The 7,387-nt window shown below is 47.6% G+C and overlaps 1 pseudogene; it reads right to left on the reverse strand.

Annotated features, from left to right (window-relative positions):
• Window positions 1-2,547: 2,547 nt before the first annotated feature.
• LOC124028484 lies at window positions 2,548-7,187 on the reverse strand (annotated as a pseudogene).
• Between the last annotated feature and the right edge of the window lie 200 nt (window positions 7,188-7,387).

Below are 7,387 nucleotides of genomic sequence, written 5' to 3' on the forward strand. Positions count from 1 at the left end.
GCCATCTCTCATCGAGCCCTCTCTCATCGAGACATCTCTCATCGAGCCATCTCTCATCGAGCCATCTCTCATCGAGCCATCTCTCATCGAGCCATCTCTCATCGAGCCCTCTCTCATCCAGCCCTCTCTCATCGAGCCCTCTCATCGAGCCCTCTCTCATCGAGCCCTCTCTCATCGAGCCCTCTCTCATCGAGCCCTCTCTCATCGAGACCTCTCTCATCGAGACCTCTCTCATCGAGCCCTCTCTCATCGAGACATCTCTCATCGAGCCCTCTCTCATCGAGTCCTCTCATCGAGACATCTCTCATCGAGCCCTCTCATCGAGCCCTCTCTCATCGAGCCCTCTCTCATCGAGCCCTCTCTCATCGAGCCCTCTCTCATCGAGACATCTCTCATCGAGACATCTCTCATCGAGACATCTCTCATCGAGACATCTCTCATCGAGACATCTCTCATCGAGACATCTCTCATCGAGACAGGTGGGTCCACCCCAAAGTGCTGCATATTAAGATGACAGAGACCTTTCTCCAACAATGAGAGAAACAGACAAGATGGCGGCGTACACATTGTTACAACACTTCCATTGAGAAATTGATTTTATTTTAATAAAAAAGGGAGCATTTTCTAAAAAAACAAACGACCCTTTGCAATTGGACAAGAACATTGAGGAGGATCCTCCTCTGCCCGAAGATGGTTTGTTTGGCTCCGCTGCCAGCGTCACAATGCAGTGTAATGCATACTTGTCCCTAGTTGTTCAACCTCCTCACCAAGTGTGTAATGCATACTTGTCCCTAGTTGTTCAACCTCCTCACCAAGTGTGTAATGCATACTTGTCCCTAGTTGTTCAACCTCCACCAAGTGTAATGCATACTCTGTCCCTAGTTGTTCAATGTAATGCATACTTGTCCCTAGTTGTTCAACCTCAAGCGTGTCATGCATACTTGTCCCTAGTTGTTCAACCTCCTCACCAAGTGTGTAATGCATACTTGTCCCTAGTTGTTCAACCTCCTCAAGCGTGTAATGCATACTTGCGTGTAATGCATACTTGTCCCTAGTTGTCCCATACTTGTTGTTCAACCTCCTCATAGCGTCAACCTCAGTAATGCATACTTGTCCCTAGTTGTTCAACCTCCTCAGCTGTCATGCATACTTGTCCCTAGTTGTTCAATCACCAAGCGTGAGAAAAAACCACATGATTATTTCTGATAAAATGGGGAGTTTTATTTCTGTAACAAAGCCATTTTACAGCAACAACAAAAAAATAACACAGGAGTTACAATAATTTTCGGCCATAATAAATACACTCCATTAAATCAACTATACATTTCTTTGACTTAGTCTTTCCATCATCGGATCATTGACAGATCTGTACAAAGTTGATGACGTCACCAGCTTGTCTGTCCACCAACCAATCAGGAAACAGAAGTGGAAGTCCTTGTAGGTATTACAGCAGCTAACTATTTGGACTATTTTCATGTAGTCATGTGATGTGCGTATATTTACCGTTAAATTGACATGGGGAGGAAATAAGTATTTTCTTTACAAGTACTCACTATTGTATAAGTAAATAAGTACTTATAGGTACTTAGAAGTTTAATAAGGTTGGTTTGCAAGGAGAGGAGTGGTGGGAGACAGGGAGACAGGCACGGTGGGAGAGGGAGGGAGGGAGACACTGGGAGAGGGAGGGAGGGAGGGAGACAGGCACGGTGGGAGAGGGAGGGAGACAGGCACGGTGGGAGAGGGAGGGAGGGAGACACTGGGAGAGGGAGGGAGGGAGACACTGTGGGAGAGGGAGGGAGGGAGACACTGTGGGAGAGGGAGGGAGGGAGACACTGTGGGAGAGGGAGGGAGGGAGACACTGTGGGAGAGGGAGGAGGGAGACACTGTGGGAGAGGGAGGGAGGGAGACACCTGTGGGAGAGGGAGGGAGGGAGACACTGTGGGAGAGGGAGGGAGGGAGACACTGTGGGAGAGGGGGAGGGAGGGAGACACTGTGGGAGAGGGAGGGAGACACTGTGGGAGAGGGAGGGAGGGAGACACTGTGGGAGAGGGAGGGAGAGAGACACTGTGGGAGAGGGAGACACTGTGGGAGAGGGAGACACTGTGGGAGAGGGAGACACTGTGGGAGAGGGAGACACTGTGGGAGAGGGAGACACTGTGGGAGAGGGAGACACTGTGGGAGAGGGAGACACTGTGGGAGAGGGAGACACTGTGGGAGAGGGAGACACTGTGGGAGAGGGAGGGAGGGAGACACTGTGGGAGAGGGAGGAGGGAGACACTGTGGGAGAGGGAGGGAGGGAGACACTGTGGGAGAGGGAGGGAGGGAGACACTGGGGAGGGAGGAGGAGACACTGTGGGAGAGGGAGGGAGGGAGACACTGTGGGAGAGGGAGGAGGAGACACTGTGGGAGAGGGAGGGAGGGAGACACGGTGGGAGAGGGAGGGAGGGAGACACGGTGGGAGAGGGAGGGAGGGAGACACGGTGGGAGAGGGAGGGAGGGAGACACGGTGGAGAGGGAGGGAGGGAGACACGGTGGGAGAGGGAGGGAGGGAGACACGGTGGGAGAGGGAGGGAGGGAGGGAGACACGGTGGGAGGGAGGGAGACACGGTGGGAGAGGGAGGGAGGGAGACACGGTGGGAGAGGGAGGGAGACATTGGTATGTTTACATATTCAAGACCTTCTTGACTGTGAAGATGATGTCTTTGATCTGAGGTACACTGTGGTCCTCCAGGATCTTAGCGTAGGGCATGGGGATGTCGACACCGGTCACGCGGACTGCAGGGGCATCCAGGTAGTTGAAGGCTGGGCCTGGAAACAGGACAGATCATTATTATTGATATTTATTTAACCAGGTAGGCCAGTTGAGAACACCTTTATTTATTTAACCAGGTAGGCTAGTTGAGAACACCTTTATTTATTTAACCAGGTAGGCTAGTTGAGAACACCTTTTATTTTTATTTAACCAGGTAGGCTAGTTGAGAACACTTATTTATTTAACCAGGTAGGCTAGTTGAGAACACCTTTATTTATTTAACCAGGTAGGCTAGTTGAGAACACCTTTATTTATTTAACCAGGTAGGCTAGTTGAGAACACCTTTATTTATCTGTAGCTAGTTGGAGAACACCTTTATTTATTTAACCAGGTAGGCTAGTTGAGAACACCTTTATTTAACCAGGTAGGCTAGTTGAGAACACCTTTATTTAACCAGGTAGGCTAGTTGAGAACAAGTTCTCATTTACAACTGCGACCTGGCCAAGATAAAGCAAAGCAGTTCGACACAAACAACAACACAGAGTTACACATGGAATAAAACATACAGTCAATAATGCAGTAGATCAAAAGAAAACAAAGTCTATTTACAGTGAGTGCAAATGAGGTAAGTTAAGGGAATTAAGGCAATAAATAGGCCATGGTGGCGAAGTAATTACAATATAGCAATTGAAACACAGGAATGGTAGATGTGCAGAAGATGAATGAGCAAGTAGAGATACTGGGGTGCAAAGGAGCAAGATAAATAAATAAATACCAGTATGGGGATGAGGTAGATAGCCCATCTGTAAACAGCCCATCTATGTACAGGTGCAGTGATCTGTGAGCTGCTCTGACAGCTGGTGCTTAAAGCTAGTTTGCCGAGTAGAGTGTTGGAGGCTAATTTATAGATGACATAACCGAAGTCGAGGATCGGTAGGATGGTCAGTTTTACGAGGGCAGCATGAGTGAAGGATGCTTTGTTGCGATATAGGAAGTCAATTCTAGATTTAATTTGGATTGGAGATGCTTAATGTCAGTCTGGAAGGAGAGTTAGCAGTCTAAGCAGACACCTAGGTATTTGTAGTTTCCCACGTATTCTTAAGTCAGAGCCATCCAGAGTAGTGATGCTGGACGGGCAAGCAGGTGCGGGCAGTGATTGGTTGAATAGCATGCATTTGGTTTCCCCTGAGCGACATCATTGATGTATGCAGAGAAGAGAGTCGGCCCGAGAAATGAACCCTGTGGCACCCCATAGAGACTGCCAGAGGTCCGGACAACAGGCCCTCCGATTTGACACACTGAACTCTGTCTGAGAAGTAGTTGATCGGTTGAATAGCATGCATTTAGTTTTCCCTGCTTTAAAGATCAGTTAGAGGCCACTTGTGTATGAGCTTCATGCTTTTAAATTATTAACTCAAATCAAAACACCTTTTCTCACTTTTTATCCATTCGGAAAGTATCCATACCCCTTGACATGTTCCACATTTAGTTAAAATGGATCTAAAAAAATTAAATTCCACATCAATCTACACACAACACCCCCATAATGACAAAGCAAAAACAGGTTAGCGCAAAAACACGTGGCGCACATGAAATTTCCGCTTATATATGTTCCCAACACGGGACCACTGCCCTAACAAGTTTTAAATAAATATTCAGACTCTTTGCTCAGTACTTTGTTGAAGTACCTTTGGCAATGATTACAGCCTTGAGTCTTCTTGGGTATGATGCTACAAGCTTGGCACACCTGTATTTGGGGAGTTTCTCCCATTCTTCTCTGCAGATCCTCTAGCTCTGTCAGGTTGGATGGGGAGCATCGCTGCACAGCTATTTTCAGGTCTCTCCAGAGATGTTCGATCAGGTTCCGGGCTCTGGCTGGGCCACTCAAGGACATTCAGAGACTTGTCCAGAAGCCACTCCTGTGTTGTCTTGGCTGTGTGCTTAGGGTCGTTGTCCTGTTGGAAGGTGATCCTTCGCCCCAGTCTGAGGTCCTGAGGGCTCTGGAGCAGGTTTTCATGAAGGATCTCTGTACTTTGCCCGTTCATCTTCCCTCAATCCTGACTAGCCTCTCCCAGCCCCTGCCACCGAAAACATCCCCACAGCATGATGCTGCCACCACCATGCTTCATCGTAGGGATGGTGCCAGGTTTCCTCCAGACGTGATGCTTGGCATTCAGGCCAAAGAGTTCAATCTTGCAACATGCAGCCATTTAATTGATTTTACTGAGGGAATCAGTCAATTTCAATAAATTGATTAGGCCCTAATATGTGTATTTCACACGATACAGTTATGTGTCTGTTGGTCACAGATACCTTAAATATTTTAAAAAAGGCCCCGGGATCTCGTCACGGTAATTCTGTGCATTAAAATTGCCATCGATAAAGTGCAATTGTGTTCATTGTCCATAGCTTATGCCTGCCCCATACCATAACACCACTGCCACCATGGGGTTGTTCACAACAATGACATCTGTGGTTGTGAGGCCGGTTGACGTACTACCAAACTCTAAAACAACGTTGGAGGAGGATTATGGGAGAGAAATAAACATTTCATTCTCTGTGGACATTCCTACAGTCAGTATTGCCAATTGCAGGCTCCCTCAAATCTTGAGATATCTGTGGTATTGTGTTGAGTGACAAAACAGCACATTTTTAGAGTGGCCTTTATTGTCCCCCAGCACAAGGTGCACCTGTGTAATAATCATGCTGTTTAATCAGCTTCTTGATATGCCACACCTGTCAGGTGTGTCTAGTTCACCCATGTTTACAGAGGCCCAACCTAGCTTAGCCTTCAGAAACGACAGCATGGGGATGCATGGTGTTATGAATGCAGTGCTACTTACACAACAATGACAAAGTCATGGACAAAAAAAAAAAAACAAACTAGTTCAATGACAAATCTCCAATAGAAAGACTTCAGTCCAAGATTAGGCTTAATCTGCATCCGGAAACCAGTCTATGTATAAAAATGAAGAGCACGTACCCTCCATGATCCTGGCACAGATTCTCAGCCCCCTACTCCGTACTGGGGCCAGCCTCTCCACCGTGACCAGATGGCCAGTCTTCATCACGGCTGGCCTCAATGGTCTCCACATCCAGAGGTCTTATGGTACGCAGGTTAACCACCTAGCAGGGAGAGACCAGGCTACAACCACCTAGCAGGGGAGAGACCAGGTTACAACCACCTAGCAGGAGAGACCAGGCTGCTGCAACCACCTAGCAGGAGAGACCAGGTTACAACCACCCAGCAGGGAGAGACCAGGTTACAACCACTCAGCAGGGACAGACCAGGTTACAACCACCTAGCAGGGAGACCAGGTTACAACACCTAGTAGGGGACAGACCAGGTTACAACCACCTAGCAGGGGGACAGACCAGGTTACAACCACCTAGCAGGGGACAGACCAGGTTATAACCACCTAGCAGGGGAGAGACCAGGTTATAACCACCTAGCAGGGGAGAGACCAGGTTATAACCACCTAGCAGGGGAGAGACCAGGTTACAACCACCTAGCAGGGGAGAGACCAGGTTACAACCACCTAGCAGGGGAGAGACCAGGTTACAACCACCTAGCAAGGGAGAGACCAGGTTATAACCACCTAGCAGGGGAGAGACCAGGTTACAACCACCTAGTAGGGGACAGACCAGGTTACAACCACCTAGCAGGGGACAGACCAGGTTACAACCACCTAGCAGGGAGAGACCAGGTTACAACCACCTAGCAGGGAGAGACCAGTACTTTAGTAATGTAGGGGGGTGGTGTTTTGTAAATCTCTCAGATAGAGGTGATGTGTAGGACAGTGCTGCCAGCGTTACAACGCCCATGTGCTCGAGAAGCAGGGGCTTACGCCGCCAGACGACATGTACAACTTCACACTTTAAAATGTAAAAACACACTCGCCGACTCCAACCCCATTCCTTATTTGTAAGTGTAGATGTATTCAACAATAATATATAATAATAATAATAAATGCCATTTAGCAGACGCTTTTATCCAAAGCGACTTACAGTCATGTGTGCATACATTCTACGTATGGGTGGTCCCGGGAATCGAACCCACTACCCTGGCGTTACAAGCGCCATGCTCTACCAACTGATCTACAGAAGTAGTGACATTGCAAGAGCAGTGGGAGTTCTTATAAGTTTAGTTTATACATAAACCAAAAGAAATCTGTTATTTTTGAACCACATAACTGAAGACGACACTCACCTCACATTCAACCCCCTCTTTAGCCAGGACGGCCGCAGCATCCAGGCAGAACCCCACACACCGGGAATGTGACACGAGAGTGATGTGAGTTCCTGACCAAAACACACAATGGTTGGGTACAAACGTTTTGTAATGCATTCAGAAACTAGCCATACACCCCTCGACTTCTTCCACGTTTTGTTGTGTTACAAACTGAATTCAACACGCAGTGCATTCGGAAAGTATTCAGACCCCTTGACTTTTTCCACATTGTTACATTAGAGCCTTATTCTAAAACCGATTAAATAAAAAATGTTCCTTGTCTATCTACACACAATACCCCATAATGACAAAGCAAAAACAGGTGTAACCATTTTTGCAAATGTACTCAAAATAAAAAACAGAAATACCTTATTTACATACGTATTCAGACCCTTTGCTATGAG

This window comes from Oncorhynchus gorbuscha, unplaced genomic scaffold, assembly GCF_021184085.1.
Source record: "Oncorhynchus gorbuscha isolate QuinsamMale2020 ecotype Even-year unplaced genomic scaffold, OgorEven_v1.0 Un_scaffold_4265, whole genome shotgun sequence".
In the NCBI taxonomy this organism is placed as follows: Eukaryota; Metazoa; Chordata; class Actinopteri; order Salmoniformes; family Salmonidae; genus Oncorhynchus; species Oncorhynchus gorbuscha.